Genomic DNA, 14,356 nt, shown 5'->3' with positions numbered 1-14,356 from the left:
TAAGTCTCTTTTCTAACCTTGTAAGAGGAAAATTTTCCCTATAGGTGAACTTAATTGATATGTGATTATTTGTGGGGGCTACATACGCACGCAGTGACGGGAGTCCGTACGTAGCTACTATTAGTGTTATGTACGGTTAGTTTTAGGTTTATACCATGCTTTGTGGACACCATTATTTGATTATATGTGCTAATTGTAACCAAAGGAATTAAGTTGAGGATTTTTAAGGATTTAAAGGCTTCGAGTTGAGTTGTCTTCATTTTTTTTAAGAATCAAGAAAGGGTTATGATTTAAATGATAAAATTATGTTTGACCGCATCACACATATGATCCGCGAGCGGGGTTATGTTTTGACCGCGTCGCATGTATGATTCATGAGCGGGGTGAATAGATGCATCTATGGTTTGCGCCTTTCGACCCTCGACAGTGCACAATTTATATTTATGTTGGATTTGGCTGAAAGTCCTCGGTAGTATTTGTGTGTTATAATAGAACTGGAACTCTTTATAGTTTGTATAATTTGCTGCTTGAAAGGCCACCCGTTGTTAAATGAAGAAAGTGCCTTGAATTCTCAAATATGATGGAAGGAATATCCAATTAAATTTCTTGTTTTGAGCTTATTGTTATCTACATACATTATGATTTAAAATTGGAACTTCATATTATTTATATTGTTGGCCTGTCACGACCCCAACCCTGGTCGTGATGGCGCCCAACACATTGCGAGGAAAGCTTGACCAACTAACCCCAATCCATTTTCTAATAAAAATCATTATCAGCTAACATAGTTAAATTGCTAAATTACCATAACAAGAGTTTAAGACAACGAGTTAAATATGCGGAAAATTCAGATGATAATACCCCTCCATAACCCATACAGATTCAGGTGTTCCAGAGGCTGAGTGAGGGTTTTTAGTCGATTAGTTCATATTCGGGAGCATTGAGGTAGCTGCACGGTGTCCACAACCTGAATCTCTCCTTTCTATCCTTTCATTTTATCTGTATTTCCTAGACTAATGATGTATTAGGCTGTTAAACTTGTACTAGACTTGTCACGACCCGAACCCCGATCCGGTCGTGATGGCACCTCTCGTGAAGACAAGGCTAGCCAACCAGCCCATTTCACTGGGCCCCAACAACCTGAACTAGATCTCTGGGACGGCCTGCAGCTGGCTGGCCTCCACCTCTAGCACCTCTACCCCCACCTCTAGCTGGTTGGGCGGCCTGTGGGACACCTGGTGCCTGAACCATAGCACGGGAACCTTGATGCAGAGAAATTCTCGAAGCTCGGGGGCAATACCTAGCAATGTGCATCGTGTCGCCACAAGTAAAACAAGCCCTCGGCTGCTGGGGCTGATGACCCTGGAAACTCTGAAGCGGTGGTGCACTGATAGGTGTTGGTGGCGCATTGTAGGATTGCTGATCAGAATACTATATTTGAGGACCACGGCTACCTGATGCACCGTGAGAAACCTGGAGTGCTGACTGGAAAGGCCTACGGGGATGGACTCTACCATATGAATCTCTACCTCCAAACGAGGTACCACTGAATCTGCCTGAATAACGGGGCCTCTTATCTGACCCATGACCACCTCCCTGTGAAAGGACCATCTTCACTCTCCTGGCCACATTGGCCGCCTCCTGGAAAGATATCTCACTCCCAGTCTCCCTAGCCATCTGAAGACGAATCGGCTGAATAAGATCATCAATAAAACTCCTCACCATCTCTCTCTCTCGGTAGGTAGTATGACAAGAGCATGGCGAGCTAAGTCGATGAACCTGGTCTCATACTGGGTAACAGTCATGGAACCCTGCTGGAGGCGCTCAAACTGCCTCCGATAGGCCTCTCTCTGAGTAATGGGGAGAAAATTCTCCAGAAATAGCTGTGTGAACTGCTCCCAAGTCAAGGCTGGCGATCTAGCTGGTCTAGCTAACCAATAATCCCTCCACCAAGTCTTGGCAGATCCACACAAGCGAAACGTAGCAAAATCGACCCCATTGGTCTCAACAATACCCATGTTCCTAAGGACCTTGCGGCAGCTGTCTAGATAATCCCGGGGATCCTCAGTAGATGTACCGTTGGAAGTAGAGGTGAAGAGCTTGGTGAACCTGTCCAACCTCCACAAAGCATTGACAGACATAGCTGCTTCATCGCCGGTCTGAGCTACCACACCCGGCTGAACTGCTCCAACTGGCTAAACCGTTGGAGTCTGAATCTAGGGAGCTACCTGCTCCGGAGTGCGGGTAGCAGGAGTCTGGGCCCCTCCTCCAGCCTAAGAGACGGATGGTACCATAGGAAGCAAGCCTGCTCGGGTGACACTCTCCATGAGACCCACTAATCGGACCAGAGCATTCTGAAGAACTGGGGTAGCAATAAACCCCTCTGGGACCTGAGCTGGGCCCACTGGAATTGCTGGGGCCGGAACCTCCTCATCAAAATCAACCTGAAGCTCTGTCACTGGTGCTGTTGCTCGGGGCTGAGCTCTGCCCCTACCTCGGCCTCTAGCACGGCATCGACCTCGCCCTTTGCCCCTCGTGGAAGCAGCTGTTGGGGGTTCGGGCTGTTGAGCGGTAGATGAGGAAGCGCGTGTTCTCGTCATCTGCAAAAGAACAGAGTAGAAGTTCAATTATCATTGAGAAACAAAACCACACGACAGGAAAGAACAAATGTGAACTTTTCCCAACTCTGTAGCCTCTGGGATAAATACAGCATCTCTGTATCGATCCCTCAGACTCTACTGAGCTTGTCCATGAATTTTGAGACCTATGTAACCTAGAGCTCTGGTACCAACTTGTCACGACCCGAATTTCCACCCTCGGGAGTCGTGATGACGCCTACTCATAGAAGCTAGGCAAGCCACAAAATGCGGAAAATTCAACCTCTTTCATTTTAGCCCTTTTTAACCAATTAAATTAGTAGGTAATCAACGTTTAAATAATGACGAAATATGAAATTTAAACGGAAGACTTAGATAAATATTATACCAAAACTGATACGAATAAAAAATCCAACATATATCTCTACCCAGAAATTAGTGTCATAACATTCACGGACTGTCTAGGAATGCTACATACAAGTGTTTGAAAAAGGAAATATAGTATGTCTCGAATACAAAAGAAAAACAGAACATCTAAATGGATAGAAGAGACGCTGAGCCTGCGGACGCCTGCAGGGCTACCTCGGTGGACTAAAGGCTGGCTCCCCTACCACTGCTGACCAAGCGTTGCTCCTGTATCTGCACATAAGTGCAGAATGTAGCATCAGCACAACCGACCCCATGTGCTGGTAAGTATCTGGCCTAACCCGGCAAGGTAGTGACGAGGCTAGGACCAGTCTCCAGATAAACCTGTGCAGTTATGTATATATATACAACGAAAAGATAGACGAAAACAAACAATTAAAATTGGGGAGGGGAAACATGCTTCGGGGAATAACAGATAAGGCAGAATCTCAATAAAATTATAAGGAAACAAAAATTTAACTTCTAACAAGGATAAGGAAAATAAAGGCAAATTTCACTTTCAGTTTACATCTTTTTGCAGGCGTGCAACCTGATCCCATTTCTCATATCTTGTGGTAGGCGTACCACTCGTTCCATATCATTAAATCTCTTGGTAGGCGTACCACCCACTCCCATTTCATCAAACCTCGTGGTAGGCGTACCACCCGCTCCCATTTCATCTTATCTTGTGGTAGGCGTACCACCCGCTACCATTTCATCATATCTTATGGTAGGCATACCACCCGCTCCCATTTACAAGCCAGCACAAAATCACAAGGAATTCCGCAAGGGAACAAAAGCAATATAATAACTTCCCAGCAAGGGAGCAATAATATCGAAACAATCATCCCGGCAAGGGAGAATCAGCAATAACCAATCCTAACTCAACTTCAACTCAGCTCAATTAATACTAATACTCAATCATAAATAAAATTCACGAGGATCTAAATCTTTGCTCAATATCGAGAATCATCAATTAAAGCATCCGTAGTAACATTTAATAACACAACAACTATCAATTTAAGACTCACGGTCATGCTCGACTCCAACGTATAGATACCCGTCACCATGCCTATACGTCGTACTCAACAAGAAGCAATTAACAAATAGGACTCAACTCTTAATCCCTCAAGCTAAGGTTAGACCGAACACTTACCTCGATGCCTCGAACACAACTCAAGTTTCAATTACAGCTTTACCCCTTGAGTCCTCCGCCAATTCGCTCGTATCTAGCCACAAGTTACTTAATTACATCAGTAAACGCTAAATAAATCAATTTGAATGCATGAAAATGAGTTTTCCAAAGTTTTACCCAAAAAGTCAAAAGCGTCCCCGGACCCACGTGGTCAAAATTCGAGGTTCGAACCAAAACCCGAATATATATTCCCCCAAGAACTCAAATATATAATTTGTTTTAAAATCGGACCTCAAATCGAGGTCCAAATCCCCAATTTTTGAAAAATCTAGGTTCTACCCAAAACATCCAATTTTCCCTATGAAAATCATTGATTTGAAGTTGAAATCATATTAAAAGATGTTAATGATTGAAGAAAACTAGTTAAAAATGACTTATAATTGATTTGGATAAGAAAGGTTGTTTGAAAAATTGCCTCTTATGTTTTTGGGGTTTTGAAAAATGACTGAAAATCCCATCTATTTATACCTCTCTCAGACCCCCTGTGCGGACCGCACAAAATGGACTGCGGCCGCACAGGAAGTCCTGAGGGTACTGCGGTCCAGTGCCCTATGTGGACCGCACGAAATGGACTGCTGCCGCACATGCCTCCACCGCGTACCGCACAAAGCCGACCGCGGACCGCACTGGCGGGTTCAAAGACCTGCAACAACTGTGTTTTTAGGCCTAATGCATCCCAGAACCTACCTTAAACTCACCTGAGCCATCGGGACTCCAAATCAAATATACACATAATCCTCAAAAACATTCTACGAACTTATTCGTGCAATCAAATCGTCAAAATAACATCATGAACATCAAATTAAATCTCGAGATCAATGAAATTTTCTCAAAACTTCTTTAAACATCAACTTTGCGATTTACGTCCGAATCATGTCATATGACATCCGTTTTCACCAAATTCCACAGAAACGTCTTAAATCATATATAAGACCTGTACCGGGTGCCGAAACCAAAATACGGGCCCGATACCATCATGTTCTAAGCAAATTTTATTTCAATTTTCCTTAAACAATTTCAGAAAACAATTTCCTTTAAAATTTCATTTCTCGGGCTTGGGACCTCGGAATTCGATTCCGGGCATATGCCCAAGTCCCATAGTTTCCTACGGACCCTCCGAAACCGTTAAATTACGGGTCTGAGTCCGTTTACCTAAAATGTTGACCGAAGTCTTTTCATTTTACAGTCAAAGCTTATCATTTTTCACAGATTTTCACATTTAATCTTTCCGGCTACGCGCCCGGACTGCGTACGCAAATCGTGGTGACTCTAAATGAGGTTTCAAGCCTCGGATATACAGAATTTAATTTAAAGCAAGTGATGACCTTTTGGGTCATCACACCAAGAATTGCTTTATTAGCTTCCGGATGACGCCTTGTTATTTCGATTCCAACATTTATGTGGTGAGGTTTGACTCGACATAATGTTTAAGAAAAGAACGAACTTTTGAACTTGTTGTCCTATACGTAGCATAAGATTTTTTTCACTATAAAAGTGTATTGCCATTTAGGATAAAATGAAAGTTTCTACGTTAAATTACTTCCTAAAATGTGTTATTCTTTTGGAATAGACTAATTAGAATAATGCCACATAATATGGAGTGGAGGGAGTATTAAAAATAACTTCTTAATAACTTGCTAAGTATTTTGAAAGAAACATATGAAAAATGCATCAGAAAATATTGTTATTTTTGTGCCTCATTTTGAATTTTTTTATTTTTACTGATATTTCAAACTAATGTTGTCCAAAAACAAAAGTTGGTCAAACTACGGAAAAAATAAGTTAGTTTACTTAAGACCTTTAAATCACATGTCTGTGCATGTTGCATTTCATATAGAGTCGGCATGAACGCCTATCCTGCCTTTACACCTCATGATGAGATTAAAAAACTAAAACAAATAAACACAAAGCAAGATAACTGCCTTAAAAACAGACACTATACAAATCACCAGAATTGCTGACCCTACATAACAGATTGAAATATTTGAATGACTACTTTTTTCCTTTGCCTGATTTATTAAGCAACAATTCTAAATGGATGACTCACTCATGTTTCAAAAGGGGACTTGAGTCAAGTGGTGGTGATCCACTAAACTGTTATCTTGTCAACTTTAATCACATAAAACTAATCAAACTAACTTGAGATAATTTTACTATGCAGTAAAAGCTTTTAAAAGAGATAATTTTGTATACTTTTGAGTATTCAAGAAGGCTTTTTCTAGCCTGTTCACCTCAAGGATTTTGTTTATAAAGCCTGTTTACCTCAAGGGTTTTGTAATTATAAGAAAGAATTTTGACCAACTTTAAAATTAAGGGAAACTGGAGGGGACATTAATTAGGTAGATATAATCATTACAGTTCAAGTTACGACAGCTAGCCTAACAGAAACAATGTGCTTCTCAATAAAGACATGTCACTCCTACTAGGAATTTCAAGTTCAGAGTAATAACAACATCCCTCTAGGGAGTAAAAACTATTAATTTTAGTTTAACAAATGCTTACTCATAAATCCTTATCTATATAAAAATGATAAATCGATTTGTATGGAAAAGAAGTATGTCATTAGGGTGAATTAAGCTACTTACTAGTTACGACAAGATGACTTCCATATGCAAAACTCTCCTACTTTTGCTCAACTTACAAAAGTAGGTAGCATCATAAAGCAAATCTGCCAACTCAAAAGTTAAACACACCACATATGCACACAAATCTTGATAAAGAAATAAGTCAGCAATGACATTAGTGTACTGTAATTGAGCAGACAGCTAAAAGAAGACATTTTCAATACCTTTAGGAGCAAGAGAAAAAGATATATATTGATGGACTGATGCAAGCAAAGGGATAAAAATGAAAATAAAGGGAGAGGTTGAACATGCATTGCACTTTGATTTTTGAATATATTTTCAAATTTCAATCCACAAAAAGATATCATCCTGACAACCTTTTTCTTCTTGGTACAAAAGAAAAGTCTAAAAAGCACACACATGATCTTTTTTGGTTGTTTCTTCTGACCCATATCTGACTCATGCAACAATCGGTTAAAAGTCATCAACTCCTCCTCAAACCCTTATATATAATGCTACAAGGAATGTTCTTAAACCATCAACCAATACATAAATATATCACAATACAACAATATTCCTGCACAAAATCAGAATCACAAAGAAGAACTTACTCAGTGGAACTGTGATGGGTATTCCCATGAGTTCAGCAGTATGCTCACTTGAAAAGCAGTATGCTCGCTTACTCAGTGGAACAAATGAAGACCATATTATTCCATATGCAACTTCAAAGAACTTATCTAAAATAAATCAAAGTGAGTATTCTCCGTCTCTTGATGAAAATCAACTTGATCTTGTAAGTATGACCCTTGTATGAAGAGATCATAAAAAAAGAATCTTGAATATGCAGGAAAATCTGTCATTGGTAAGATGAACGAATTGGGGAAAAGGATGGACTGTCTTGCACAAGGAATCCGTGAGCATGGTAAGCACTTATTGTATTCATAAAAGACATGAAAAGATTTATTGAAAATATTACTAAAGACAATATCTTGTTTAAGTTGAAACAAAAAGTATTTGTAGCTGAAGCTGAAAAAGAGTATTTGGAAATTGAAATTGAGTGCGGACAAGAGTCCTACTTGAAAAAATATTCAAGTTTTGTGAGTGAAACTATTATTTACTTGAAATGCTACTCAGACAATTTTTTTCAATATTTCACCTGTATTTCAAATGCTAAAAAGTTCACTATCTGCGAACACTAGTGTAAATCTAGAGAATACTCATAAGTGAGCCATGAGGTATAAATTTCATGCAAGAAGCACAATTTACATGTATATCTGATATGAAGTATTGATTGTAATGTCCTTTAATTGTGCAGTGAGCCCAAGCCCGAAACTAACAGAAACTGTGAAGGGAAAATTGAGCCTTGGGGCATAAATTCTTCAAGTAGGAGGGCTGGAAAGAATATTCAAGCAGAAGTTTAGTGTTAAAGATGATGAAAAGCAATTGAAGGTTTCTCAATGCTATTTATCAACGACAGCTGGTCCAGTGGCAGGCCTTCTCTTCATCTCTACTGATAAAATTGCTTTCTGTAGTGAGCAATCAATAAAGCTCTTATCTCCAACTGGAAAGTTGCTTAGAATCTGTTAGAAGGTACCCTGTTATGGTCCCTAATTTTGGATCGAGTCACTGGACGATTAACAGGAAAGTCAGGCCTAACACAAAGGTCTAAGCCCTTGTTCTTGTTCCTAGACTTGCCTATGATTGCCGTATTTGCAATTCAATCAGGGAATTGCACACCTGAGAACTTGTTTGAGAAAAGTTCCAAATCTCTGTGACTTGAAGAAATTCAACCTACTTTTTTTCATAAGCGTCAACTCTCTTAAATAGAGGTTACAAAGCAAGAGTCCTATCAAATAAGAAATAGCAAGAATCCTAACTTAGAAAAGAGTCCTAACTAAAAGAGATAACAAGAGTTCTAAATCACTAAGGGAAGTTTTATTCAAAGCTGACAAAATAATTCAGAAAATATCAATCATTATCTATCCTATTAATTCTTGCGTCTAGTAAATTGTCTGCCAACAAATGCATCCATAACATTACTCCCTTCCTAGAGAAAAAGCTTGTCCTCAATCTTGAAGTCTGGAAAGGCAGATTTGAAATGATCTACATTCTCCCAAGTGGAATCCTCAACAGAGAAACCACACCACTGAACCAAAAGTTCCCAATTACCACGATTCAGACGGGAGCGAAGCACAGAGCAAGGGGTAGGAACAATGCGTCCTTCTTCAATTGGTGGAAAAGTAGGTAGAGTTGCAGGTATCTCACCCTTGAATGGCTTAAGAAGTGACACATGAAACACATTATGAAGCTTGCAACGTGCAGGTAGATCAAGTTGATAAGCTACAGATCCTATGCGCCTCAAAACTGCAAAAGGGCCATAAAATTTTGGTGCAAGTTTATGATAGACACGGCTAGCCAGAGGTTTTTGGCAATATGGATGTAAACGTAACCAAACATACGATCCCGGAGAGAATTCCACATCACGATGTCCTTTATCATAAACAGTCTTCATCTTATGTTGCGATGAAGTTGCGAAATTGGTATCAGAGCTTGTCACGATGGACGAAAAATCTGTAGAAGCAAAGTTGCGAAATCTTTTCGAGGAAGCCCAAGCTGAAGCTGAAGCAAAAGTATCAGCTTCAGATGCGAGGACAGACGCCAAATTCCAGCAACTATCGCAACAGATTGAAGCCTTAATCCGCACCGCGACGTGTATGAAGGGAGTTGAAGTTGGAGATAATAGTGTTGTTGCTGCCCATCGAACTACTAATGCAGGTGAACATTCAGATCTTCATCTAGGGAGAAGAAACAACATCAATTCTGGTATTGATGACAGCATCGGAGGAAGAGGTATAGTACCTAGATATACTAAATTAGATTTTCCTACTTATGATGGAATTGAAGATCCTCTTATTTGGCTTCACCGTTGTGAGAAATTCTTTGCTAACCAGCATACTGCCAACCAAGAAAAAGTAGGGTTAGCTTCTTTTCACATGGTCGGGGAGGCCCAATTATGGGTTTATCAACTAGAATTGGAGGAACCCAATTTAACGTTGGGTGTGTTCAAAGAATATTGTACCCTTCGATTTGGCCCACCAATGAAAAGTAACCCATTAGGAGAGTTGATCAACTTGAAACAAACCAGTTCTGTGGAAGAATATTAGAGAAACTTCCAAAACCGGTTGGCTCATGCTTCATCTGTGCGCATAGACCAACAAGTTGATATGTTTACAGCAGGGTTAGTTGATTCAATTCGTCTTGATGTTGAAATGCATAATCTATCTAACTTAGTGCAAGCAATGAGTCTGGCAAGAGCATTTGAGAAGAAAATACAGATTTCTTCTGCAACACAAAGGGGCAATGGGTCAACCTCAAACGACAGTGTTAAAGTTGCCGGTACAGCAATGACCCCAACTGCTAAGACTACTGCTTCTTCTTATCCTTTTGTGAAAAGGTTGACTCGCACCGAGATGGCTGCCCGGCGTGCAAAAGGATTGTGCTACAATTGCGATGATCCTTAAGTTGCAGGCCATCAATGCAAAAAGTTATTTTGGCTGGAAATAGAGGATGGAGAATCTGAGGATATAACAACGGAAAACGAAGAGCCTGCCATCTCACTGCATGCTATCACAGGCAAACAACATGCAAATACTATGCAATTGCAAGTTGTAGTTGATATGAAGTTGTTGCTTAACTTAGTGGATTCAGGCAGCACACACAATTTTATTAGCTCTGATACCAAATTGTTATGGTCCCTAATTTTGGATCGAGTCGCTAGACGATTAATAGGAAAGTCAGGCCCAACACGAAGGTCTAAGCCCTTGTTCTTGTTCCTAGACTTGCCTACGATTGCCGGATTTACAATTCAATCAGGGAATTGCACACCTGGGAACTTGTTTGAGAAAAGTTCCAAATCTCTGTGACTTGAAGAAATTCAACCTACTTTTATTCATAAGCGTCAACTCTCTTAAATAGAGGTTACAAAGCAAGAGTCCTAACAAATAAGAAATAACAAGAATCCTAACTCAGAAAAGAGTCCTAACTAAAAGAGATAACAAGAGTTCTAAATCACTAAGGGAAGTTTTATTCAAAGCTGACAAAATAATTCAGAAAATATCAATCATTATCTATCTTATTAATTGCGTCTAGTAAATTGTCTGCCAACAAATGCATCCATAACATACCCCTCCTCTGGTTTTCTTTCATCTTTAATGTTTCTAGCCATGTAAAGCATAATCTAATAGGTTGGTTAACAATTGCAGGTACTGATCCCAATAAGTAAGACAAAGAAAGCAAAAGAGAGCGAAAATAGGGAAAAGCCATCACAGAAGTATATATAAGTAGTTACAGAGGATGATTTTGAGTTCTGGTTTATGGGATTCCTTAATCATCAAAAGACTTTGAGATATCTGCAGCAGCAGGCAATTTCAAGCTCTTCAAGCAAGCTAAGAAGATAGTTATTTCCTTCTTTTTTTTCATTTTGTTTCCAAATTCACCCATTCATCAATGTAAAATGTTGATGCAGAAACGAATTTACAGATCTGTTCAAACTTGTAACTAGCTCCATTGCTCAAAGGAGGTTTTAGGTTTTGTAGGTTTTGAGCCTTGGGAGTTAATACTGTACAGATTTATTGTAAAACTAATGTAAAGAGAAGGCTAATTCATGTCTTGGCCACAGTTATCCAACCAAAATTCTAGCATTGAGAGTTAAATCACGTGTTATTAATTTATTATAGTAGGAATAGCTTAAATCAAGCTAAATAAGACTTACCTTGAAATCGAGATGAAGTGGGGAGTGATTTCATCTTCTTGGACCGAGTTTGAGGTGTGGGAGTTGAGAAAAGTGATAAATCGTTGTAGTTGCACATCCGAATAGCTTAGCTGCGATCGCAGGCCTTGGGCACTGATCGCAACACTGAAGATTTCAGATCCCAGAAAGAAAGCTGTGATTGCGGTCCTTGGGGCCGTGTTCACAATTTATGAAGTTGAGCTCAATATTTCAGCCAGCTCATAGAGTGGCGATTGCAGCAACCGGCTCAGGATCGCGATTTTTGAGCTTGGGCTTACTACCTCCCAGACCTTGCCTGGCTGCGATCGTGAGTCATGTGTTGTGATCCCAACTTCCTCTGTTACCATGCAACAAAAAAAAAAAAACTAATGTTGTGATCATGGCTCCGCAATTGTGATCATAGCATCAGTTTATTTTGACCATTATTGCCATTTTCTCACCCACAGTCCGTTTTGATCCCTATAGCGAGCCAGCAAACAGCCTTAAGGCAAAACTCATACGCATGTTTTAAACACCCACACCATACAACTAACTCAATATAGGGCCAAGCATGCATCGAACATCTCAAATGCCTCTTACATAGACAGATACAATTTTGAACAAATACAATTAACACTTTTACACATCATAGGCATTAATTGAATGCACATACAGAAATAAAAAAGAAACAAGTTCATTATAATAGTAACATCCTGATGAAGTTATAATAGTTAGGAAGCAACCTCAATCAAACCAAATTATATTGTTCATTTCTTGATTGTTTTATTTATCCATTGAGATAAGAAAGGATAAAAAAATGGGAAACAAAAGACGATAACATATTACTGAATAAAATACGTTGCATCTGTCATCTATGAGCTTTAAATCTAATATTCTCAAATGATCTTATATCAAAATTTTAAAACATTAAACTAGCTTTATCTCATTTAATAAATTGGTAAGAGAAAAGGAACCACTTTTAAATTGTGAAAAGATCACTCAAGATGTCTGGAAAAGGTTTGAAAAAGACGGGGTGGTCTCTCCCAAAGAAAACAAGCTTGTTGTAATATCCTTAGTAAAATGTCAACATAATAAAATTGTAATCGTTAGACTGCAAACCCCAATTCAATCAAAGTATGAGATTTGACCCATTGTTATATATATATATATATATATATATATATATATATATATATATATATATATATATATATAAGTTGAAGTTGAGCCACAAGGTTTCACATCGGGGTGAAGTGCTCCCTAATAAAGTCGACTCTACATCCAGAGCTCGAACTCGAAACATCCAATTAAGGATGACAAAGTACTTACCACTCCATCACAGCCCTAGTTGGTTATACATATATCTACATGTTCATGTGTATATATCTATCCAGTACTGACATAAGAGAACAGGGTACTCATCCCCCAAGTCCCCATGGTCGAAAATAAATAATTGTAAGATCTATAAAATTATGAATTAATAACTATTTCCTGTGCATAAAATTCATCTCTAAATACTTTTTGTTTCTTTAGAATCTTCAAAGGGTGGTGGATTTGTGTCTTAGGTCACAGGTTCAAGCCCCCACACCATGCAAAGCAAAACCTGGTATTTAAGTGGAGAAGGGTAGAGGGGCGGGCCCATTATCCACCGAGTTTTGAAGGTTGCAGTTGGTCCAAAGGATCAGCCCCCGACGGATTTATCGGTATCAAAAAAAGAATTTTCAAAGTATTGTCATCCAACAGGAAAGGTTGGTCAAATTATGGAGCAAGAAGTTAGGTTACTCAAGAATTTCAAATCATTTGTCATGCGTGCGTGGTGTGTTCAACGTAAGGTCAACATAAAATGGCCTACAGATCTGCCTTTACACCTCAAGATAAGGTAACTGCTGCCTTAAAAGAGAAGTTAATATAATCCAGACAAGCACAAGATCTGTTGGCCCTACCCACAGATTGAAATCTTTGAATAGCAACGTTGAGGTAAGGATACGGTTTAACTATAACAACATATGTGAAGACGTGTGTTATGTATTCATTGGATTGTTGTAAATACCATGTGCGGGTAAGTTTTACCGAATGTAACAATCCAACCAGAACAACTTGCTTCTCAGCAAAGACGGTTCAACTTCAGAGCCATGACAATATCCCTGTATGAAGTCAAACTATTAGTTTTATTTAAACTAAATGCTTATTAAATCCTTTTACATATAAAAGATTATAGCCATAAAGAAGTACCATATGATTATACCAAGTGAAATTTTAAGTTTTAGAAGAAACTAAATAAGATTATGGTTAGAAAAACAAATATTACATGCGACTATAGAGAAATGTGGCCCACGAATGGAATTTATGAGTCGATATGCATAGAAAGGTACAAAAGGTCTTTTAGGTTTTGATAAGATGACTTCAAAATACATAGGTTACTCTTACTTTTACTCAACTTGCAAAGGTTGCATGACAAAGCAAATCTGCCAACTCAAAAGTTAGAAACACCACATGTGCCCCAAATCTTGATAACAAAATTAGTCAGCAATGAGATTAGTTTACTGTAATTGCCCAGACAACTAAAAGAAAGACATTTTCAAAACCTACGCAGCAAAGTAAGACATAGATTAAAACCATGAGAGACCAGGGTTTAATTCACAGCAAACACTAAAAACACTAGGTGATTTCATCTCATCTACCTTAGTTTTGGTGAGTAGCATTACTTAGAACTTGTGTTGATGGAGGTCGCAGGTACCAACCGAAGGAATAGTTGAGGTGCCCACAAACACACCACCTTTATGTGTGCGTGAGAGAGATAGATAAATATATATAGAGAGATAGATAA

General features: G+C 39.0%; 1 long non-coding RNA gene and 1 pseudogene across 2 annotated transcripts; one reads left to right on the top strand and one right to left on the bottom strand.

Annotated features, from left to right (window-relative positions):
• Nucleotides 1-2,949: 2,949 nt before the first annotated feature.
• LOC138889128 (uncharacterized) lies at nucleotides 2,950-13,673 on the bottom strand. 2 transcript variants are annotated; one of them, XR_011406702.1, is made up of 4 exons: nucleotides 13,580-13,667; nucleotides 11,533-11,887; nucleotides 4,159-4,231; nucleotides 2,950-3,236 (listed from the first exon to the last, which is right to left on the bottom strand). It is a non-coding gene; the product is annotated as an uncharacterized lncRNA (long non-coding RNA). The 2 variants fall into 2 exon arrangements; XR_011406703.1 differs by lacking the exon at nucleotides 4,159-4,231 and having other exon boundaries at nucleotides 13,580-13,673.
• LOC104223580 (putative GEM-like protein 8) lies at nucleotides 7,387-11,536 on the top strand (annotated as a pseudogene).
• Nucleotides 13,674-14,356: the final 683 nt, after the last annotated feature.

Source organism: Nicotiana sylvestris, chromosome 4 (assembly GCF_000393655.2).
Source record: "Nicotiana sylvestris chromosome 4, ASM39365v2, whole genome shotgun sequence".
In the NCBI taxonomy this organism is placed as follows: domain Eukaryota; kingdom Viridiplantae; phylum Streptophyta; class Magnoliopsida; order Solanales; family Solanaceae; genus Nicotiana; species Nicotiana sylvestris.
This window is presented reverse-complemented; position numbering and strand designations above follow the sequence as displayed.